Source organism: Struthio camelus, chromosome W (genome assembly GCF_040807025.1).
Source record: "Struthio camelus isolate bStrCam1 chromosome W, bStrCam1.hap1, whole genome shotgun sequence".
Taxonomy (NCBI): domain Eukaryota; kingdom Metazoa; phylum Chordata; class Aves; order Struthioniformes; family Struthionidae; genus Struthio; species Struthio camelus.
The window spans coordinates 11,180,426-11,203,304 of NC_090981.1; positions in this window are offsets into that span (position 1 = coordinate 11,180,426).

Consider the following 22,879-nt stretch of genomic DNA (forward strand, 5'->3'; position numbering starts at 1 on the left):
GAAATGGAGGGAGGGGGAGGAGAGGGTGCCGGAGAGAGGGAGGGAGCGGGAAGGAGAGGGTCTAGGCGAGAGGGAGGGAGAGGGACAGAGAGGGTCCAGGGGAGAGGGAGGGAGAGGGAGAAAGAGGGTCCAGGCGACAGGGAAGGAGAGGGCGGGAGAGGTTCCAGCCGAGAGGAAGGGAGCGGGAGGAAGAGGGAGGGAGAGGGAGGGAGAGGGTACAGGAGAGAGGGAGGGAGCGGGAGGGAGAGGGTCCAGGGGAGAGGGAGGGAGTGGGACAGAGAGGGTCCAGGGGAGAGGGAGGGAGAGGGAGAAAGAGGGTCCAGGCGAGAGGGAAGGAGAGGGCGGGAGAGGTTCCAGCCGAGAGGAAGGGAGATGGAGGAAGAGGGAGGGAGAGGGACAGAGAGGGTACAGGAGAGAGGGAAGGAGAGGGAGGGAGAGAGTCCAGACGAGAAGGAGGGAGAGGGAGGAAGAGGGAGGGAGAGGGAGGGAGAGGTTCCAGGCGAGAGGGAGGGAGAGGAAGGTAGAGGGTCCGAGGGTCCGAGGGAAATGGAGGGAGAGGGAGGGAGCGGGAGGAAAAGGGTCCAGACGAGAGGGAGGGAGAGGGCGGGAGAGGTTCCAGGGGAGAGGGAGGGAGAGGGAGGAAGAGGATCCAGGCGAGAGGGAGGGAGAAGGAGGGAGAGCGTCCAGGAGAGAGGGAAGGAGAGGGAGGGAGAGAGTCCAGACGAGAAGGAGGGAGAGGGAGGGAGAGGGAGCCAGACGAGAGGGAGGGAGAGGGCGGGAGAGGGTCCAGCGGCGAGGGAGGGAGAGGAAGGGAGAGGGTCCAGACGAGAAGGAGGGAGAGGGAGGGAGAGGGTCCAGGCGAGAGGGAGGGAGAGGGCGGGAGAGGGTCCGGGGGAGAGGGAGGGAGAGGGAGGGAGAGGGTCCAGAGGAGAAGGAGGGAGAGGAAGGCAGCGGGAGGGAGAGGGAGAGAGAGGTTCCAGACGAGAGGGAGGGAGAGGGAGGGAGAGGGTCCAGACGAGAGGGAGGGAGAGGAATGGAGAGGGTCCGAGGGAAATGGAGGGAGAGGGAGGGAGAGGGCGGGAGAGGGTCCAGGGGAGAGGGAGGGAGAGTGAGAGAGAGGGTCCAGACGAGAGGGAGGGAGAGGGAGGGAGAGGCTGCAGGGGAGAGGGGGGAGAGGCAGGGAGAGGGTGCAGGTGAGAGGGAGGGAGTGGGTAAAGGAGAAAAGGAGGGAGAGGGAGAGAGAGGGTGCAGGCGAGAGGGAGGCAGAGGGAGGAGAGGGAGGGAGAGGGTCCAGACGAGGGGGGAGGGAGAGGAATGGAGAGGGTCCGAGGGAAATGGAGGGAGAGGGAGGGAGAGGGAGGAAGAGGGTCCAGACGAGAGGGAGGGAGAGGGCGGGAGAGGGTCCAGGGGAGAGGGAGGGAGAGGGAGGGAGAGGGTCCAGACGAGAAGGAGGGAGAGGGAGGGAGAGGGTCCAGGCGAGAGGGAGGGAGAGGGCGGGAGAGGGTCCGGGGGAGAGGGAGGGAGAGGGAGGGAGAGGGTCCAGACGAGAAGGAGGGAGAGGGTGGCAGACGGAGGGAGAGGGAGGGAGAGGGTCCAGGCGAGAGGGAGGGAGAGGGAGGCAGACGGAGGGAGAGGGAGGGAGAGGGAGGGAGAGGGAGCCAGACGAGAGGGAGGGAGAGGAATGGAGAAGGTCCAGGCGAGAGGGAGGGAGAGGAAAGGAGAGGGGCCAGGCGAGAGGGAGGGAGAGGGAGGCAGACGGAGGGAGAGGGAGGGAGAGGGTCCAGGCGAGAGGGAGGGAGAGGGAGGTAGACGGAGGGAGAGGGAGGGAGAGGGTCCAGGAGGGAGGGAGGGAGAGGAAGGGAGAGGCTGCAGGGGAGAGGAAGGGAGAGGCAGGGAGAGGGTGCAGGTGAGAGGGAGGGAGTGGGTAAAGGAGAAAAGGAAGGAGAGGGAGAGAGAGGGTGCAGGCGAGAGGGAGGCAGAGGGAGGAGAGGGAGGGAGAGGGTCCAGGCGAGGGGGGAGGGAGAGGAATGGAGAGGGTCCGAGGGAAATGGAGGGAGAGGCTGCAGGGGAGAGGGAGGGAGAGGCAGGGAGAGGGTCCAGACGTGAAGGAGGGAGAGGGAGGGAGAGGGTCCAGGGGAGAGGGAGGGAGAGGGAGGAAGAGGGTCCAGGCAAGAGGGAGGGAGAGGGCGGGAGAGGGTCCAGACGACAAGGAGGGAGAGGGAGGGAGAGGGTCCAGGCGAGAGGGAGGGAGAGGGCGGGAGAGTTTCCAGGGGAGAGGGAGGGAGAGTGAGAGAGAGGGTCCAGACGAGAGGGAAGGGAGAGGGAGGCAGCGGGAGGGAGAGGGAGAGAGAGGGTCCAGACGAGAAGGAGGGAGAGGGAGGCAGAGGGAGGGAGAGGGAGGGAGAGGGTCCAGGAGAGAGGGAGGGAGAGGAATGGAGAGGGTCCAGGCGAGAGGGAGGGAGAAGGAGGGAGAGGGTCCAGGAGAGAGGGAGGGAGAGGGAGGGAGACGGTCCAGACGAGAGGGAGGGAGAGGGTGGTAGACGGAGGGAGAGGGAGGGAGAGGGTCCAGACGAGAGGGAGGGAGAGGGAGGCAGACGGAGGGAGAGGGAGGGAGAGGGAGGGAGAGGGAGCCAGACGAGAGGGAGGGAGAGGAATGGAGAAGGTCCAGGCGAGAGGGAGGGAGAGGAAAGGAGAGGGTCCAGGCGAGAGGGAGGGAGAGGGAGGGAGATGATCCAGAGGAGAGGGAGGGAGAGGAAAGGAGAGGGGCCTGGCGAGCGGGCGGGAGAGGGAGGCAGACGGAGGGAGAGGGAGAGAGAGGGTCCAGACGAGAGGGAGGGAGAGGGAGGCAGACGGAGGGAGAGGGAGGGAGAGGGTCCAGACGAGAGGGAGGGAGAGGAATGGAGAGGGTCCGAGGGAAATGGAGGGAGAGGGCGGGAGAGGGTCCAGGGGAGAGTGAGGGAGAGGGTCCAGACGAGAGGGAGGGAGAGGAATGGAGAGGGTCCGAGGGAAATGGAGGGAGAGGGAGGGAGAGGGCGGGAGAGGGTCCAGGGGAGAGGGAGGGAGAGGGAGGGAGAGGGTCCAGGCGAGAGGGAGGGAGAGGAATGGAGAGGGTCCAGGCGAGAGGGAGGGAGAAGGAGGGAGAGGGTCCAGGCGAGAGGGAGGGAGAGGGCGAGAGAGGGTCCGGGGGAGAGGGAGGGAGAGGGTCCAGACGAGAAGGAGGGAGAGGGAGGGAGAGGGTCCAGGCGAGAGGGAGGGAGAGGAATGGAGAGGGTCCAGGCGAGAGGGAGGGAGAAGGAGGGAGAGGGTCCAGACGAGAGGGAGGGAGAGGGAGGGAGAGGGGGGGAGAGGCAGGCAGAGGGTCCGAGGGAGAGGGAGGGAGAGGAAGGGAGAGGGTTCGAGGGAAATGGAGGGAGGGGGAGGAGAGGGTGCCGGAGAGAGGGAGGGAGCGGGAAGGAGAGGGTCTAGGCGAGAGGGAGGGAGAGGGACAGAGAGGGTCCAGGGGAGAGGGAGGGAGAGGGAGAAAGAGGGTCCAGGCGACAGGGAAGGAGAGGGCGGGAGAGGTTCCAGCCGAGAGGAAGGGAGAGGGAGGAAGAGGGAGGGAGAGGGAGGGAGAGGGTACAGGAGAGAGGGAGGGAGCGGGAGGGAGAGGGTCCAGGGGAGAGGGAGGGAGTGGGACAGAGAGGGTCCAGGGGAGAGGGAGGGAGAGGGAGGGAGAGAGTCCAGACGAGAAGGAGGGAGAGGGAGGAAGAGGGAGGGAGAGGGAGGGAGAGGTTCCAGGCGAGCGGGAGGGAGAGGAAGGTAGAGGGTCCGAGGGTCCGAGGGAAATGGAGGGAGAGGGAGGGAGCGGGAGGAAAAGGGTCCAGACGAGAGGGAGGGAGAGGGCGGGAGAGGTTCCAGGGGAGAGGGAGGGAGAGGGAGGAAGAGGATCCAGGCGAGAGGGAGGGAGAAGGAGGGAGAGCGTCCAGGAGAGAGGGAAGGAGAGGGAGGGAGAGAGTCCAGACGAGAAGGAGGGAGAGGGAGGGAGAGGGAGCCAGACGAGAGGGAGGGAGAGGGCGGGAGAGGGTCCAGACGAGAAGGAGGGAGAGGGAGGGAGAGGGTCCAGACGAGAAGGAGGGAGAGGGAGGGAGAGGGTCCAGGCGAGAGGGAGGGAGAGGGCGGGAGAGGGTCCAGGCGAGAGGGAGGGAGAGGGAGGGAGAGGGTCCAGAGGAGAAGGAGGGAGAGGGAGGGAGAGGGTCCAGGCGAGAGGGAGGGAGAGGGAGGCAGAGGGAGGCAGAGGGAGGGAGAGGGTCCAGACGAGAGGGAGGGAGAGGGAGGGAGAGGGTCCAGACGAGAAGGAGGGAGAGGGAGGGAGAGGGTCCAGGGGAGAGGGAGGGAGAGGGAGGGAGAGGGTCCAGACGAGAAGGAGGGAGAGGGAGGGAGAGGGTCCAGGCGAGAGGGAGGGAGAGGGCGGGAGAGGGTCCGGGGGAGAGGGAGGGAGAGGGAGGGAGAGGGTCCAGACGAGAAGGAGGGAGAGGGAGGGAGAGGGTCCAGGCGAGAGGGAGGGAGAGGAATGGAGAGGGTCCAGGCGAGAGGGAGGGAGAAGGAGGGAGAGGGTCCAGACGAGAGGGAGGGAGAGGGAGGCAGAGGGGGGGAGAGGCAGGGAGAGGGTCCGAGGGAGAGTGAGGGAGAGGAAGGGTGAGGCTCCAGGCGACAGGGAGGGAGATGGATAGAGAGGGTCCAGTGGAGAAGGAGGGAGAGGGACAGAGAGGTTCCAGGCGAGAGGGAGGGGAGGGAGGTAGAGGGTCCAGGACAGAGGGAGAGAGAGGGAAGGAGAGGGTCCAGACGAGAGGGAGGGAGAGGGACAGAGAGGTTCCCGGCGAGAGGGGGGGAGAGGGTGGGAGAGGTTCCAGGAGAGAGGGAGGGAGAGGGTACAGGCGAGAGGGAGGGAGAGGGCGGGAGAAGGACCTCGGGAGAGAGACGGAGAGGGAGGGAGAGGATCCAGGGGAGAGGGAAGGAGATGATCCAGATAAGAGGGCGGGAGAGGGAGGGAGAGGGAGGGAGAGGGTCCAGGGGAGAGGGAGGGAGTGGGACAGAGAGGGTCCAGGGGAGAGGGAGGGAGAGGGAGGGAGAGAGTCCAGACGAGAAGGAGGGAGAGGGAGGAAGAGGGAGGGAGAGGGAGGGAGAGGTTCCAGGCGAGCGGGAGGGAGAGGAAGGTAGAGGGTCCGAGGGTCCGAGGGAAATGGAGGGAGAGGGAGGGAGCGGGAGGAAAAGGGTCCAGACGAGAGGGAGGGAGAGGGCGGGAGAGGTTCCAGGGGAGAGGGAGGGAGAGGGAGGAAGAGGATCCAGGCGAGAGGGAGGGAGAAGGAGGGAGAGCGTCCAGGAGAGAGGGAAGGAGAGGGAGGGAGAGAGTCCAGACGAGAAGGAGGGAGAGGGAGGGAGAGGGAGCCAGACGAGAGGGAGGGAGAGGGCGGGAGAGGGTCCAGCGGCGAGGGAGGGAGAGGAAGGGAGAGGGTCCAGACGAGAAGGAGGGAGAGGGAGGGAGAGGGTCCAGGCGAGAGGGAGGGAGAGGGCGGGAGAGGGTCCGGGGGAGAGGGAGGGAGAGGGAGGGAGAGGGTCCAGAGGAGAAGGAGGGAGAGGGAGGGAGAGGGTCCAGGCGAGAGGGAGGGAGAGGGAGGCAGAGGGAGGCAGAGGGAGGGAGAGGGGCCAGGCGAGAGGGAGGGAGAGGGAGGGAGAGGGTCCAGACGAGAAGGAGGGAGAGGGAGGGAGAGGGTCCAGGGGAGAGGGAGGGAGAGGGAGGGAGAGGGTCCAGACGAGAAGGAGGGAGAGGGAGGGAGAGGGTCCAGGCGAGAGGGAGGGAGAGGGCGGGAGAGGGTCCGGGGGAGAGGGAGGGAGAGGGAGGGAGAGGGTCCAGACGAGAAGGAGGGAGAGGGAGGGAGAGGGTGCAGACGAGAGGGAGGGAGAGGAATGGAGAGGGTCCAGGCGAGAGGGAGGGAGAAGGAGGGAGAGGGTCCAGACGAGAGGGAGGGAGAGGGAGGCAGAGGGGGGGAGAGGCAGGGAGAGGGTCCGAGGGAGAGTGAGGGAGAGGAAGGGTGAGGCTCCAGGCGACAGGGAGGGAGATGGATAGAGAGGGTCCAGTGGAGAAGGAGGGAGAGGGACAGAGAGGTTCCAGGCGAGAGGGAGGGGAGGGAGGTAGAGGGTCCAGGACAGAGGGAGAGAGAGGGAAGGAGAGGGTCCAGACGAGAGGGAGGGAGAGGGACAGAGAGGTTCCCGGCGAGAGGGGGGGAGAGGGTGGGAGAGGTTCCAGGAGAGAGGGAGGGAGAGGGTACAGGCGAGAGGGAGGGAGAGGGCGGGAGAAGGACCTCGGGAGAGAGACGGAGAGGGAGGGAGAGGATCCAGGGGAGAGGGAAGGAGATGATCCAGATAAGAGGGCGGGAGAGGGAGGGAGAGGGAGGGAGAGGGTCCGAGGGACAGGGAGGGAGAGGGCGGGAGAGGGTCCAGGCGAGAGGGAGGGAGAGGGAGGGAGGTAATCCAGAGGAGAGGGAGGGAGAGGAAAGGAGAGGGTCCAGGCGAGAGGGAGGGAGAGGGTCCGAGGGACAGGGAGGGAGAGGGAGGGAGATGATCCAGAGGAGAGGGAGGGAGAGGAAAGGAGAGGGGCCAGGCGAGAGGGCGGGAGAGGGAGGCAGACGGAGGGAGAGGGAGAGAGAGGGTCCAGGCGAGAGGGAGGGAGAGGAATGGAGAGGGTCCAGGCAAGAGGGAGGGAGAAGGAGGGAGAGGGTCCAGACGAGAAGGAGGGAGAGGGAGGCAGCGGGAGGGAGACGGACAGAGAGGGTCCAGACGAGAAGGAGGGAGAGGGAGGCAGAGGGAGGGAGAGGGAGGGAGAGGGTCCAGGCGAGAGGGAGGGAGAGGAATGGAGAGGGTCCAGGCGAGAGGGAGGGAGAAGGAGGGAGAGGGTCCAGACGAGAGGGAGGGAGAGGGAGGGAGAGGGGGGGAGAGGCAGGGAGATGGTCCGAGGGAGAGGGAGGGAGAGGAATGGAGAGGGTTCGAGGGAAATGGAGGGAGGGGGAGGAGAGGGTGCAGGAGAGAGGGAGGGAGCGGGAGGGAGAGGGTCTATGCGAGAGGGAGGGAGAGGGACAGAGAGGGTTCAGGGAAGAGGGAGAAAGAGGGTCCAGGCGACAGGGAAGGAGAGGGCGGGAGAGGTTCCAGCCGAGAGGAAGGGAGAGGGAGGAAGGGGGAGGGAGAGGGACAGAGAGGGTACAGGAGAGAGGGAAGGAGAGGGAGGGAGAGAGTCCAGACGAGAAGGAGGGAGAGGGAGGCAGAGGGAGGGAGAGGGAGGGAGAGGGTCCAGGCGAGAGGGAGGGAGAGGAATGGAGAGGGCACGAGGGAAATGGAGGGAGAGAGAGGGACAGGGAGGAAGAGGGTCCAGACGAGAGGGAGGGAGAGGGCCGGAGAGGCTGAAGGGGAGAGGGAGGAAGAGGGAGGGAGAGGGTCCAGACGAGAAGGAGGGAGAGGGAGGGAGAGGGTCCAGGCGAGAGGGAGGGAGAGGGCAGGAGAGCGTCCAAGGGAGAGGGAGAGAGAGGAATGGAGAAGGGCCAGGGGAGAGGGAGGGAGAGGAAAGGAGAGGGGCCAGGCGAGAGGGAGGGCGAGGGAGACAGACGGAGGGAGATGGAGGGAGAGGGTCCAGACGAGAGGGAGGGAGAGGAATGGAGAGGGTCCAGGGGAGAGGGAGGGAGAGTGAGAGAGAGGGTCCAGACGAGAGGGAAGGGAGAGGGAGGCAGCGGGAGGGAGAGGGAGAGAGAGGGTCCAGACGAGAAGGAGGGAGAGGGAGGCAGAGGGAGGCAGAGGGAGGGAGAGGGTCCAGGAGAGAGGGAGGGAGAAGGAGGGAGAGGGTCCAGACGAGAGGGAGGGAGAGGGAGGGAGTGGGTCCAGACGAGAAGGAGGGAGAGGGAGGCAGCGGGAGGGAGAGGGAGAGATAGGGTCCAGACGAGAAGGAGGGAGAGGGAGGCAGAGGGAGGTAGAGGGAGGGAGAGGGAGGGAGAGAGTCCAGACGAGAGGGAGGGAGAGGAAGGGAGAGGCTGCAGGGGACAGGAAGGGAGAGGCAGGGAGAGGGTGCAGGTGAGAGGGAGGGAGTGGGTAAAGGAGAAAAGGAGGGAGAGGGAGAGAGAGGGTGCAGGCGAGAGGGAGGCAGAGGGAGGAGAGGGAGGGAGAGGGTCCAGGCGAGGGGGGAGGGAGAGGAATGGAGAGGGTCCGAGGGAAATGGAGGGAGAGGGAGGGAGAGGGAGGGAGAGGGTGCAGACGAGAGGGAGGGAGAGGGCGGGAGAGGCTGCAGGGGAGAGGGAGGGAGAGGCAGGGAGAGGGTCCAGACGTGAAGGAGGGAGAGGGAGGGAGAGGGTCCAGGGGAGAGGGAGGGAGAGGGAGGAAGAGGGTCCAGGCAAGAGGGAGGGAGAGGGCGGGAGAGGGTCCAGACGAGGAGGGAGAGGGAGGAAGAGGGTCCAGACGAGAGGGAGGGAGAGGGCGGGAGAGGCTGAAGGGGAGAGGGAGGGAGAGGGAGGGAGAGGGTCCAGACGAGAAGGAGGGAGAGGGAGGGAGAGGGTCCAGGCAGGAGGGAGGGAGAGGGCAGGAGAGGGTCCAGGGGAGAGGGAGGGAGAGGAATGGAGAAGGGCCAGGGGAGAGGGAGGGAGAGGAAAGGAGAGGGGCCAGGCGAGAGGGAGGGAGAGGGAGGCAGACGGAGGGAGATGGAGGGAGAGGGTCCAGACGAGAGGGAGGGAGAGGAGTGGAGAGGGTCCAGGGGAGAGGGAGGGAGAGGGAGGGAGTGGGTCCAGACGAGAAGGAGGGAGAGGGAGGCAGCGGGAGGGAGAGGGAGAGAGAGGGTCCAGACGAGAAGGAGGGAGAGGGAGGCAGAGGGAGGGAGAGGGAGGGAGAGGGAGGGAGAGAGAGCCAGACGAGAGGGAGGGAGAGGAATGGAGAAGGTCCAGGCGAGAGGGAGGGAGAGGAAAGGAGAGGGGCCAGGCGAGAGGGAGGGAGAGGGAGGCAGACGGAGGTAGAGGGAGGGAGAGGGTCCAGGCGAGAGGGAGGGAGAGGGAGAAAGAGGGTCCAGGCAAGAGGGAGGGAGAGGGCGGGAGAGGGTCCAGACGAGAAGGAGGGAGAGGGAGGGAGAGGGTCCAGGCGAGAGGGAGGGAGAGGGCGGGAGAGTTTCCAGGGGAGAGGGAGGGAGAGTGAGAGAGAGGGTCCAGACGAGAGGGAAGGGAGAGGGAGGCAGCGGGAGGGAGAGGGAGAGAGAGGGTCCAGACGAGAGGGAGGGAGAGGGAGGCAGAGGGAGGGAGAGGGAGGGAGAGGGTCCAGGAGAGAGGGAGGGAGAGGAATGGAGAGGGTCCAGGCGAGAGGGAGGGAGAAGGAGGGAGAGGGTCCAGACGAGAGGGAGGGAGAGGGAGGGAGAGGGTCCAGACGAGAGGGAGGGAGAGGGTGGCAGACGGAGGGAGAGGGAGGGAGAGGGTCCAGACGAGAGGGAGGGAGTGGGAGGCAGACGGAGGGAGAGGGAGAGAGAGGGAGGGAGAGAGAGCCAGACGAGAGGGAGGGAGAGGAATGGAGAAGGTCCAGGCGAGAGGGAGGGAGAGGAAAGGAGAGGGGCCAGGCGAGAGGGAGGGAGAGGGAGGCAGACGGAGGGAGAGGGAGGGAGAGGGTCCAGGCGAGAGGGAGGGAGAGGGATGTAGACGGAGGGAGAGGGAGGGAGAGGGTCCAGACGAGGGGGAGGGAGAGGAATGGAGAGGGTCCGAGGGAAAGGGAGGGAGAGGGAGGGAGAGGGTCCAGGCGAGAGGGAGGAGAGGGAGGGAGAGGGTCCAGACGAGGGGGGAGGGAGTGGAATGGAGAGGGTCCGAGGGAAATGGAGGGAGAGGGAGGAAGAGGGAGGAGAGGGTCCAGACGAGAGAGAGGGAGAGGGCGGGAGAGGGTCCAGGGGAGAGGGAGGGAGAGTGAGAGAGAGGGTCCAGACGAGAGGGAAGGGAGAGGAGGCAGCCGGAGGGAGAGGGAGGGAGAGGGTCCAGACGAGAAGGAGGGCGAGGGAGGCAGAGGGAGGGAGAGGGAGGGAGAGGGTCCAGGCGAGAGGGAGGGAGAAGGAGGGAGAGGGTCCAGACGAGAGGGATGGAGAGGGAGGGAGACGGTCCAGACGAGAGGGAGGGAGAGGGAGGCAGACGGCGGGAGAGTGAGGGAGAGGGTCCAGACGAGAGGGAGGGAGAGGGAGGCAGACGGAGGGAGAGGGAGGGAGAGGGAGCCAGACGAGAGGGAGGGAGAGGAATGGAGAAGGTCCAGGCGAGAGGGAGGGAGAGGAAAGGAGAGGGTCCAGGCGAGAGGGAGGGAGAGGGAGGGAGATGATCCAGAGGAGAAGGAGGGAGAGGAAAGGAGAGGGGCCTGGCGAGCGGGCGGGAGAGGGAGGCAGACGGAGGGAGAGGGAGAGAGAGGGTCCAGACGAGAGGGAGGGAGAGGGAGGCAGACGGAGGGAGAGGGAGGGAGAGGGTCCAGACGAGAGGGAGGGAGAGGAATGGAGAGGGTCCGAGGGAAATGGAGGGAGAGGGAGGGAGAGGGCGGGAGAGGGTCCAGGGGGAGAGGGAGGGAGAGGGAGGGAGAGGGTCCAGACGAGAGGGAGGGAGAGGGAGGCAGACGGAGGGAGAGGGAGGGAGAGGGTCCAGACGAGAGGGAGGGTGAGGAATGGAGAGGGTCCGAGGGAAATGGAGGGAGAGGGAGGGAGAGGGCGGGAGAGGGTCCAGGGGAGACGGATGGAGAGGGAGGGAGAGGGTCCAGACGAGAAGGAGGGAGAGGAAAGGAGAGGGTCCAGGCGAGAGGGAGGGAGAGGAATGGAGAAGGTCCAGGCGAGAGGGAGGGGAAGGAAAGGAGAGGGGCCAGGCGAGAGGGAGGGAGAGGGAGGCAGACGGAGGGAGAGGGAGGGAGAGGGTCCAGGCGAGAGGGAGGGAGAGGGATGTAGACGGAGGGAGAGGGAGGGAGAGGGTCCAGACGAGGGGGAGGGAGAGGAATGGAGAGGGTCCGAGGGAAAGGGAGGGAGAGGGAGGGAGAGGGAGGAAGAGGGTCCAGACGAGAGGGAGGGAGAGGGCGGGAGAGGGTCCAGGGGAGAGGGAGGGAGAGGGAGGGAGAGGGTCCAGACGAGAAGGAGGGAGAGGGAGGGAGAGGGTCCAGGCGAGAGGGAGGGAGAGGGAGGGAGAGGGTCCAGGCGAGAGGGAGGCAGAGGGCGGGAGAGGGTCCAGACGAGGAGGGAGAGGGTGGCAGACGGAGGGGAGAGTGAGGGAGAGGGTCCAGACGAGAGGGAGGGAGAGGGAGGCAGACGGAGGGAGAGGGAGGGAGAGGGAGGGAGAGGGAGCCAGACGAGAGGGAGGGAGAGGAATGGAGAAGGTCCAGGCGAGAGGGAGGGAGAGGAAGGAGAGGGGCCAGGCGAGAGGGAGGGAGAGGGAGGCAGACGGAGGTAGAGGGAGGGAGAGGGTCCAGGCGAGAGGGAGGGAGAGGGAGGTAGACGGAGGGAGAGGGAGGGAGAGGGTCCAGGAGAGAGGGAGGGAGAGGAAGGGAGAGGCTGCAGGGGAGAGGAAGGGAGAGACAGGGAGAGGGTGCAGGTGAGAGGGAGGGAGTGGGTAAAGGAAAAAAGGAAGGAGAGGGAGAGAGAGGGTGCAGGCGAGAGGGAGGCAGAGGGAGGAGAGGGAGGGAGAGGGTCCAGGCGAGGGGGGAGGGAGAGGAATGGAGAGGGTCCGAGGGAAATGGAGGGAGAGGGAGGGAGAGGCTGCAGGGGAGAGGGAGGGAGAGGCAGGGAGAGGGTCCAGACGTGAAGGAGGGAGAGGGAGGGAGAGGGTCCAGGGGAGAGGGAGGGAGAGGGAGGAAGAGGGTCCAGGCAAGAGGGAGGGAGAGGGCGGGAGAGGGTCCAGACGACAAGGAGGGAGAGGGAGGGAGAGGGTCCAGGCGAGAGGGAGGGAGAGGGCGGGAGAGTTTCCAGGGGAGAGGGAGGGATAGTGAGAGAGAGGGTCCAGACGAGAGGGAAGGGAGAGGGAGGCAGCGGGAGGGAGAGGGAGAGAGAGGGTCCAGACGAGAAGGAGGGAGAGGGAGGCAGAGGGAGGGAGAGGGAGGGAGAGGGTCCAGGAGAGAGGGAGGGAGAGGAATGGAGAGGGTCCAGGCGAGAGGGAGGGAGAAGGAGGGAGAGGGTCCAGACGAGAGGGAGGGAGAGGGAGGCAGACGGAGGGAGAGGGAGGGAGAGGGAGGGAGAGGGAGGGAGAGGGAGCCAGACGAGAGGGAGGGAGAGGAATGGAGAAGGTCCAGGCGAGAGGGAGGGAGAGGAAAGGAGAGGGTCCAGGCGAGAGGGAGGGAGAGGAAAGGAGAGGGGCCTGGCGAGCGGCGGGGAGAGGGAGGCAGACGGAGGGATTGGCAGGGAGAGGGTCCAGACGAGAGGGAGGGAGAGGGAGGCAGACGGAGGGAGAGGGAGGGAGAGGGTCCAGGCGAGAGGGAGGGAGAGGAATGGAGAGGGTCCAGGCGAGAGGGAGGGAGAGGGAGGGAGAGGGCGGGAGAGGGTCCAGGGGAGAGGGAGGGAGAGGCAGGGAGAGGGTCCGAGGGAGAGTGAGGGAGAGGAAGGGTGAGGCTCCAGGCGACAGGGAGGGAAATGGATAGAGAGGGTCCAGTGGAGAAGGAGGGAGAGGGACAGAGAGGTTCCAGGCGAGAGGGAGGGGAGGGAGGTAGAGGGTCCAGGACAGAGGGAGAGAGAGGGAAGGAGAGGGGCCAGACGAGAGGGAGGGAGAGGGAGGCAGACGGAGGGAGAGTGAGGGAGAGGGTCCAGACGAGAGGGAGGGAGAGGGAGGGAGAGGCTGCAGGGGAGAGGGGGGAGAGGCAGGGAGAGGGTGCAGGTGAGAGGGAGGGAGTGGGTAAAGGAGAAAAGGAGGGAGAGGGAGAGAGAGGGTGCAGGCGAGAGGGAGGCAGAGGGAGGAGAGGGAGGGAGAGGGTCCAGACGAGGGGGGAGGGAGAGGAATGGAGAGGGTCCGAGGGAAATGGAGGGAGAGGGAGGGAGAGGGAGGAAGAGGGTCCAGACGAGAGGGAGGGAGAGGGCGGGAGAGGGTCCAGGGGAGAGGGAGGGAGAGGGAGGGAGAGGGTCCAGACGAGAAGGAGGGAGAGGGCGGGAGAGGGTCCAGGGGAGAGGGAGGGAGAGGGCGGGAGAGGGTCCAGGGGAGAGGGAGGAAGAGGGTCCAGACGAGAGGGAGGGAGAGGGAGGGAGAGGGTCCAGGCGAGAGGGAGGGAGAGGAATGGAGAGGGTCCAGGCGAGAGGGAGGGAGAAGGAGGGAGAGGGTCCAGACGAGAGGGAGGGAGAGGGAGGGAGAGGGGGGGAGAGGCAGGCAGAGGGTCCGAGGGAGAGGGAGGGAGAGGAAGGGAGAGGGTTCGAGGGAAATGGAGGGAGGGGGAGGAGAGGGTGCCGGAGAGAGGGAGGGAGCGGGAAGGAGAGGGTCTAGGCGAGAGGGAGGGAGAGGGACAGAGAGGGTCCAGGGGAGAGGGAGGGAGAGGGAGAAAGAGGGTCCAGGCGACAGGGAAGGAGAGGGCGGGAGAGGTTCCAGCCGAGAGGAAGGGAGCGGGAGGAAGAGGGAGGGAGAGGGAGGGAGAGGGTACAGGAGAGAGGGAGGGAGCGGGAGGGAGAGGGTCCAGGGGAGAGGGAGGGAGTGGGACAGAGAGGGTCCAGGGGAGAGGGAGGGAGAGGGAGAAAGAGGGTCCAGGCGAGAGGGAAGGAGAGGGCGGGAGAGGTTCCAGCCGAGAGGAAGGGAGATGGAGGAAGAGGGAGGGAGAGGGACAGAGAGGGTACAGGAGAGAGGGAAGGAGAGGGAGGGAGAGAGTCCAGACGAGAAGGAGGGAGAGGGAGGAAGAGGGAGGGAGAGGGAGGGAGAGGTTCCAGGCGAGAGGGAGGGAGAGGAAGGTAGAGGGTCCGAGGGTCCGAGGGAAATGGAGGGAGAGGGAGGGAGCGGGAGGAAAAGGGTCCAGACGAGAGGGAGGGAGAGGGCGGGAGAGGTTCCAGGGGAGAGGGAGGGAGAGGGAGGAAGAGGATCCAGGCGAGAGGGAGGGAGAAGGAGGGAGAGCGTCCAGGAGAGAGGGAAGGAGAGGGAGGGAGAGAGTCCAGACGAGAAGGAGGGAGAGGGAGGGAGAGGGAGCCAGACGAGAGGGAGGGAGAGGGCGGGAGAGGGTCCAGCGGCGAGGGAGGGAGAGGAAGGGAGAGGGTCCAGACGAGAAGGAGGGAGAGGGAGGGAGAGGGTCCAGGCGAGAGGGAGGGAGAGGGCGGGAGAGGGTCCGGGGGAGAGGGAGGGAGAGGGAGGGAGAGGGTCCAGAGGAGAAGGAGGGAGAGGAAGGCAGCGGGAGGGAGAGGGAGAGAGAGGTTCCAGACGAGAGGGAGGGAGAGGGAGGGAGAGGGTCCAGACGAGAGGGAGGGAGAGGAATGGAGAGGGTCCGAGGGAAATGGAGGGAGAGGGAGGGAGAGGGCGGGAGAGGGTCCAGGGGAGAGGGAGGGAGAGTGAGAGAGAGGGTCCAGACGAGAGGGAGGGAGAGGGAGGGAGAGGCTGCAGGGGAGAGGGGGGAGAGGCAGGGAGAGGGTGCAGGTGAGAGGGAGGGAGTGGGTAAAGGAGAAAAGGAGGGAGAGGGAGAGAGAGGGTGCAGGCGAGAGGGAGGCAGAGGGAGGAGAGGGAGGGAGAGGGTCCAGACGAGGGGGGAGGGAGAGGAATGGAGAGGGTCCGAGGGAAATGGAGGGAGAGGGAGGGAGAGGGAGGAAGAGGGTCCAGACGAGAGGGAGGGAGAGGGCGGGAGAGGGTCCAGGGGAGAGGGAGGGAGAGGGAGGGAGAGGGTCCAGACGAGAAGGAGGGAGAGGGAGGGAGAGGGTCCAGGCGAGAGGGAGGGAGAGGGCGGGAGAGGGTCCGGGGGAGAGGGAGGGAGAGGGAGGGAGAGGGTCCAGACGAGAAGGAGGGAGAGGGTGGCAGACGGAGGGAGAGGGAGGGAGAGGGTCCAGGCGAGAGGGAGGGAGAGGGAGGCAGACGGAGGGAGAGGGAGGGAGAGGGAGGGAGAGGGAGCCAGACGAGAGGGAGGGAGAGGAATGGAGAAGGTCCAGGCGAGAGGGAGGGAGAGGAAAGGAGAGGGGCCAGGCGAGAGGGAGGGAGAGGGAGGCAGACGGAGGGAGAGGGAGGGAGAGGGTCCAGGCGAGAGGGAGGGAGAGGGAGGTAGACGGAGGGAGAGGGAGGGAGAGGGTCCAGGAGGGAGGGAGGGAGAGGAAGGGAGAGGCTGCAGGGGAGAGGAAGGGAGAGGCAGGGAGAGGGTGCAGGTGAGAGGGAGGGAGTGGGTAAAGGAGAAAAGGAAGGAGAGGGAGAGAGAGGGTGCAGGCGAGAGGGAGGCAGAGGGAGGAGAGGGAGGGAGAGGGTCCAGGCGAGGGGGGAGGGAGAGGAATGGAGAGGGTCCGAGGGAAATGGAGGGAGAGGCTGCAGGGGAGAGGGAGGGAGAGGCAGGGAGAGGGTCCAGACGTGAAGGAGGGAGAGGGAGGGAGAGGGTCCAGGGGAGAGGGAGGGAGAGGGAGGAAGAGGGTCCAGGCAAGAGGGAGGGAGAGGGCGGGAGAGGGTCCAGACGACAAGGAGGGAGAGGGAGGGAGAGGGTCCAGGCGAGAGGGAGGGAGAGGGCGGGAGAGTTTCCAGGGGAGAGGGAGGGAGAGTGAGAGAGAGGGTCCAGACGAGAGGGAAGGGAGAGGGAGGCAGCGGGAGGGAGAGGGAGAGAGAGGGTCCAGACGAGAAGGAGGGAGAGGGAGGCAGAGGGAGGGAGAGGGAGGGAGAGGGTCCAGGAGAGAGGGAGGGAGAGGAATGGAGAGGGTCCAGGCGAGAGGGAGGGAGAAGGAGGGAGAGGGTCCAGGAGAGAGGGAGGGAGAGGGAGGGAGACGGTCCAGACGAGAGGGAGGGAGAGGGTGGTAGACGGAGGGAGAGGGAGGGAGAGGGTCCAGACGAGAGGGAGGGAGAGGGAGGCAGACGGAGGGAGAGGGAGGGAGAGGGAGGGAGAGGGAGCCAGACGAGAGGGAGGGAGAGGAATGGAGAAGGTCCAGGCGAGAGGGAGGGAGAGGAAAGGAGAGGGTCCAGGCGAGAGGGAGGGAGAGGGAGGGAGATGATCCAGAGGAGAGGGAGGGAGAGGAAAGGAGAGGGGCCTGGCGAGCGGGCGGGAGAGGGAGGCAGACGGAGGGAGAGGGAGAGAGAGGGTCCAGACGAGAGGGAGGGAGAGGGAGGCAGACGGAGGGAGAGGGAGGGAGAGGGTCCAGACGAGAGGGAGGGAGAGGAATGGAGAGGGTCCGAGGGAAATGGAGGGAGAGGGCGGGAGAGGGTCCAGGGGAGAGTGAGGGAGAGGGTCCAGACGAGAGGGAGGGAGAGGAATGGAGAGGGTCCGAGGGAAATGGAGGGAGAGGGAGGGAGAGGGCGGGAGAGGGTCCAGGGGAGAGGGAGGGAGAGGGAGGGAGAGGGTCCAGGCGAGAGGGAGGGAGAGGAATGGAGAGGGTCCAGGCGAGAGGGAGGGAGAAGGAGGGAGAGGGTCCAGGCGAGAGGGAGGGAGAGGGCGAGAGAGGGTCCGGGGGAGAGGGAGGGAGAGGGTCCAGACGAGAAGGAGGGAGAGGGAGGGAGAGGGTCCAGGCGAGAGGGAGGGAGAGGAATGGAGAGGGTCCAGGCGAGAGGGAGGGAGAAGGAGGGAGAGGGTCCAGACGAGAGGGAGGGAGAGGGAGGGAGAGGGGGGGAGAGGCAGGCAGAGGGTCCGAGGGAGAGGGAGGGAGAGGAAGGGAGAGGGTTCGAGGGAAATGGAGGGAGGGGGAGGAGAGGGTGCCGGAGAGAGGGAGGGAGCGGGAAGGAGAGGGTCTAGGCGAGAGGGAGGGAGAGGGACAGAGAGGGTCCAGGGGAGAGGGAGGGAGAGGGAGAAAGAGGGTCCAGGCGACAGGGAAGGAGAGGGCGGGAGAGGTTCCAGCCGAGAGGAAGGGAGAGGGAGGAAGAGGGAGGGAGAGGGAGGGAGAGGGTACAGGAGAGAGGGAGGGAGCGGGAGGGAGAGGGTCCAGGGGAGAGGGAGGGAGTGGGACAGAGAGGGTCCAGGGGAGAGGGAGGGAGAGGGAGGGAGAGAGTCCAGACGAGAAGGAGGGAGAGGGAGGAAGAGGGAGGGAGAGGGAGGGAGAGGTTCCAGGCGAGCGGGAGGGAGAGGAAGGTAGAGGGTCCGAGGGTCCGAGGGAAATGGAGGGAGAGGGAGGGAGCGGGAGGAAAAGGGTCCAGACGAGAGGGAGGGAGAGGGCGGGAGAGGTTCCAGGGGAGAGGGAGGGAGAGGGAGGAAGAGGATCCAGGCGAGAGGGAGGGAGAAGGAGGGAGAGCGTCCAGGAGAGAGGGAAGGAGAGGGAGGGAGAGAGTCCAGACGAGAAGGAGGGAGAGGGAGGGAGAGGGAGCCAGACGAGAGGGAGGGAGAGGGCGGGAGAGGGTCCAGACGAGAAGGAGGGAGAGGGAGGGAGAGGGTCCAGACGAGAAGGAGGGAGAGGGAGGGAGAGGGTCCAGGCGAGAGGGAGGGAGAGGGCGGGAGAGGGTCCAGGCGAGAGGGAGGGAGAGGGAGGGAGAGGGTCCAGAGGAGAAGGAGGGAGAGGGAGGGAGAGGGTCCAGGCGAGAGGGAGGGAGAGGGAGGCAGAGGGAGGCAGAGGGAGGGAGAGGGTCCAGACGAGAGGGAGGGAGAGGGAGGGAGAGGGTCCAGACGAGAAGGAGGGAGAGGGAGGGAGAGGGTCCAGGGGAGAGGGAGGGAGAGGGAGGGAGAGGGTCCAGACGAGAAGGAGGGAGAGGGAGGGAGAGGGTCCAGGCGAGAGGGAGGGAGAGGGCGGGAGAGGGTCCGGGGGAGAGGGAGGGAGAGGGAGGGAGAGGGTCCAGACGAGAAGGAGGGAGAGGGAGGGAGAGGGTCCAGGCGAGAGGGAGGGAGAGGAATGGAGAGGGTCCAGGCGAGAGGGAGGGAGAAGGAGGGAGAGGGTCCAGACGAGAGGGAGGGAGAGGGAGGCAGAGGGGGGGAGAGGCAGGGAGAGGGTCCGAGGGAGAGTGAGGGAGAGGAAGGGTGAGGCTCCAGGCGACAGGGAGGGAGATGGATAGAGAGGGTCCAGTGGAGAAGGAGGGAGAGGGACAGAGAGGTTCCAGGCGAGAGGGAGGGGAGGGAGGTAGAGGGTCCAGGACAGAGGGAGAGAGAGGGAAGGAGAGGGTCCAGACGAGAGGGAGGGAGAGGGACAGAGAGGTTCCCGGCGAGAGGGGGGGAGAGGGTGGGAGAGGTTCCAGGAGAGAGGGAGGGAGAGGGTACAGGCGAGAGGGAGGGAGAGGGCGGGAGAAGGACCTCGGGAGAGAGACGGAGAGGGAGGGAGAGGATCCAGGGGAGAGGGAAGGAGATGATCCAGATAAGAGGGCGGGAGAGGGAGGGAGAGGGAGGGAGAGGGTCCGAGGGACAGGGAGGGAGAGGGCGGGAGAGGGTCCAGGCGAGAGGGAGGGAGAGGGAGGGAGGTAATCCAGAGGAGAGGGAGGGAGAGGAAAGGAGAGGGTCCAGGCGAGAGGGAGGGAGAGGGTCCGAGGGACAGGGAGGGAGAGGGAGGGAGATGATCCAGAGGAGAGGGAGGGAGAGGAAAGGAGAGGGGCCAGGCGAGAGGGCGGGAGAGGGAGGCAGACGGAGGGAGAGGGAGAGAGAGGGTCCAGGCGAGAGGGAGGGAGAGGAATGGAGAGGGTCCAGGCAAGAGGGAGGGAGAAGGAGGGAGAGGGTCCAGACGAGAAGGAGGGAGAGGGAGGCAGCGGGAGGGAGACGGACAGAGAGGGTCCAGACGAGAAGGAGGGAGAGGGAGGCAGAGGGAGGGAGAGGGAGGGAGAGGGTCCAGGCGAGAGGGAGGGAGAAGGAGGGAGAGGGTCCAGACGAGAGGGAGGGAGAGGGAGGGAGAGGGGGGGAGAGGCAGGGAGATGGTCCGAGGGAGAGGGAGGGAGAGGAATGGAGAGGGTTCGAGGGAAATGGAGGGAGGGGGAGGAGAGGGTGCAGGAGAGAGGGAGGGAGCGGGAGGGAGAGGGTCTATGCGAGAGGGAGGGAGAGGGACAGAGAGGGTTCAGGGAAGAGGGAGAAAGAGGGTCCAGGCGACAGGGAAGGAGAGGGCGGGAGAGGTTCCAGCCGAGAGGAAGGGAGAGGGAGGAAGGGGGAGGGAGAGGGACAGAGAGGGTACAGGAGAGAGGGAAGGAGAGGGAGGGAGAGAGTCCAGACGAGAAGGAGGGAGAGGGAGGCAGAGGGAGGGAGAGGGAGGGAGAGGGTCCAGGCGAGAGGGAGGGAGAGGAATGGAGAGGGCACGAGGGAAATGGAGGGAGAGGGAGGGAGAGGGTCCAGACGAGAAGGAGGGAGAGGGAGGGAGAGGGTCCAGGCGAGAGGGAGGGAGAGGGCAGGAGAGGGTCCAAGGGAGAGGGAGAGAGAGGAATGGAGAAGGGCCAGGGGAGAGGGAGGGAGAGGAAAGGAGAGGGGCCAGGCGAGAGGGAGGGCGAGGGAGGCAGACGGAGGGAGATGGAGGGAGAGGGTCCAGACGAGAGGGAGGGAGAGGAGTGGAGAGGGTCCAGGGGAGAGGGAGGGAGAGTGAGAGAGAGGGTCCAGACGAGAGGGAAGGGAGAGGGAGGCAGCGGGAGGGAGAGGGAGAGAGAGGGTCCAGACGAGAAGGAGGCAGAGGGAGGGAGAGGGTCCAGGAGAGAGGGAGGGAGAGGGAGGGAGAGGGTCCAGACGAGAGGGAGGGAGAGGAAGGGAGAGGCTGCAGGGGACAGGAAGGGAGAGGCAGGGAGAGGGTGCAGGTGAGAGGGAGGGAGTGGGTAAAGGAGAAAAGGATGGAGAGGGAGAGAGAGGGTGCAGGCGAGAGGGAGGCAGAGGGAGGAGAGGGAGGGAGAGGGTCCAGGCGAGGGGGGAGGGAGAGGGAGGGAGAGGGCCCAGACGAGAAGGAGGGAGAGGGAGGGAGAGGGTCCAGGGGAGAGGGAGGGAGAGGGAGGGAGAGGGTCCAGACGAGAAGGAGGGAGAGGGAGGGAGAGGGTCCAGGCGAGAGGGAGGGAGAGGGCGGGAGAGGGTCCGGGGGAGAGGGAGGGAGAGGGAGGGAGAGGGTCCAGACGAGAAGGAGGGAGAGGGAGGGAGAGGGTCCAGGCGAGAGGGAGGGAGAGGAATGGAGAGGGTCCAGGCGAGAGGGAGGGAGAAGGAGGGAGAGGGTCCAGACGAGAGGGAGGGAGAGGGAGGCAGAGGGGGGGAGAGGCAGGGAGAGGGTCCGAGGGAGAGTGAGGGAGAGGAAGGGTGAGGCTCCAGGCGACAGGGAGGGAGATGGATAGAGAGGGTCCAGTGGAGAAGGAGGGAGAGGGACAGAGAGGTTCCAGGCGAGAGGGAGGGGAGGGAGGTAGAGGGTCCAGGACAGAGGGAGAGAGAGGGAAGGAGAGGGTCCAGACGAGAGGGAGGGAGAGGGACAGAGAGGTTCCCGGCGAGAGGGGGGGAGAGGGTGGGAGAGGTTCCAGGAGAGAGGGAGGGAGAGGGTAGAGGCGAGAGGGAGGGAGAGGGCGGGAGAAGGACCTCGGGAGAGAGACGGAGAGGGAGGGAGAGGATCCAGGGGAGAGGGAAGGAGATGATCCAGATAAGAGGGCGGGAGAGGGAGGGAGAGGGAGGGAGAGGGTCCGAGGGACAGGGAGGGAGAGGGCGGGAGAGGGTCCAGGCGAGAGGGAGGGAGAGGGAGGGAGGTAATCCAGAGGAGAGGGAGGGAGAGGAAAGGAGAGGGTCCAGGCGAGAGGGAGGGAGAGGGTCCGAGGGACAGGGAGGGAGAGGGAGGGAGATGATCCAGAGGAGAGGGAGGGAGAGGAAAGGAGAGGGGCCAGGCGAGAGGGCGGGAGAGGGAGGCAGACGGAGGGAGAGGGAGAGAGAGGGTCCAGGCGAGAGGGAGGGAGAGGAATGGAGAGGGTCCAGGCAAGAGGGAGGGAGAAGGAGGGAGAGGGTCCAGACGAGAAGGAGGGAGAGGGAGGCAGCGGGAGGGAGACGGACAGAGAGGGTCCAGACGAGAAGGAGGGAGAGGGAGGCAGAGGGAGGGAGAGGGAGGGAGAGGGTCCAGGCGAGAGGGAGGGAGAGGAATGGAGAGGGTCCAGGCGAGAGGGAGGGAGAGGAATGGAGAGGGTCCAGGCGAGAGGGAGGGAGAAGGAGGGAGAGGGTCCAGACGAGAGGGAGGGAGAGGGAGGGAGAGGGGGGGAGAGGCAGGGAGATGGTCCGAGGGAGAGGGAGGGAGAGGAATGGAGAGGGTTCGAGGGAAATGGAGGGAGGGGGAGGAGAGGGTGCAGGAGAGAGGGAGGGAGCGGGAGGGAGAGGGTCTATGCGAGAGGGAGGGAGAGGGACAGAGAGGGTTCAGGGAAGAGGGAGAAAGAGGGTCCAGGCGACAGGGAAGGAGAGGGCGGGAGAGGTTCCAGCCGAGAGGAAGGGAGAGGGAGGAAGGGGGAGGGAGAGGGACAGAGAGGGTACAGGAGAGAGGGAAGGAGAGGGAGGGAGAGAGTCCAGACGAGAAGGAGGGAGAGGGAGGCAGAGGGAGGGAGAGGGACAGAGAGGGTCCAGACGAGGGGGGAGGGAGAGGAATGGAGAGGGTCCGAGGGAAATGGAGGGAGAGGGAGGGAGAGGGAGGAAGAGGGTCCAGACGAGAGGGAGGGAGAGGGCCGGAGAGGCTGAAGGGGAGAGGGAGGAAGAGGGAGGGAGAGGGTCCAGACGAGAAGGAGGGAGAGGGAGGGAGAGGGTCCAGGCGAGAGGGAGGGAGAGGGCAGGAGAGCGTCCAAGGGAGAGGGAGAGAGAGGAATGGAGAAGGGCCAGGGTAGAGGGAGGGAGAGGAAAGGAGAGGGGCCAGGCGAGAGGGAGGGCGAGGGAGGCAGACGGAGGGAGATGGAGGGAGAGGGTCCAGACGAGAGGGAGGGAGAGGAATGGAGAGGGTCCAGGGGAGAGGGAGGGAGAGTGAGAGAGAGGGTCCAGACGAGAGGGAAGGGAGAGGGAGGCAGCGGGAGGGAGAGGGAGAGAGAGGGTCCAGACGAGAAGGAGGGAGAGGGAGGCAGAGGGAGGGAGAGGGAGGGAGAGGGAGGGAGAGGGTCCAGACGAGAGGGAGGGAGAGGAAGGGAGAGGCTGCAGGGGACAGGAAGGGAGAGGCAGGGAGAGGGTGCAGGTGAGAGGGAGGGAGTGGGTAAAGGAGAAAAGGAGGGAGAGGGAGAGAGAGGGTGCAGGCGAGAGGGAGGCAGAGGGAGGAGAGGGAGGGAGAGGGTCCAGGCGAGGGGGGAGGGAGAGGAATGGAGAGGGTCCGAGGGAAATGGAGGGAGAGGGAGGGAGAGGGAGGGAGAGGGTGCAGACGAGAGGGAGGGAGAGGGCGGGAGAGGCTGCAGGGGAGAGGGAGGGAGAGGCAGGGAGAGGGTCCAGACGTGAAGGAGGGAGAGGGAGGGAGAGGGTCCAGGGGAGAGGGAGGGAGAGGGAGGAAGAGGGTCCAGGCAAGAGGGAGGGAGAGGGCGGGAGAGGGTCCAGACGAGGAGGGAGAGGGAGGAAGAGGGTCCAGACGAGAGGGAGGGAGAGGGCGGGAGAGGCTGAAGGGGAGAGGGAGGGAGAGGGAGGGAGAGGGTCCAGACGAGAAGGAGGGAGAGGGAGGGAGAGGGTCCAGGCAGGAGGGAGGGAGAGGACAGGAGAGGGTCCAGGGGAGAGGGAGGGAGAGGAATGGAGAAGGGCCAGGGGAGAGGGAGGGAGAGGAAAGGAGAGGGGCCAGGCGAGAGGGAGGGAGAGGGAGGCAGACGGAGGGAGATGGAGGGAGAGGGTCCAGACGAGAGGGAGGGAGAGGAGTGGAGAGGGTCCAGGGGAGAGGGAGGGAGAGGGAGGGAGTGGGTCCAGA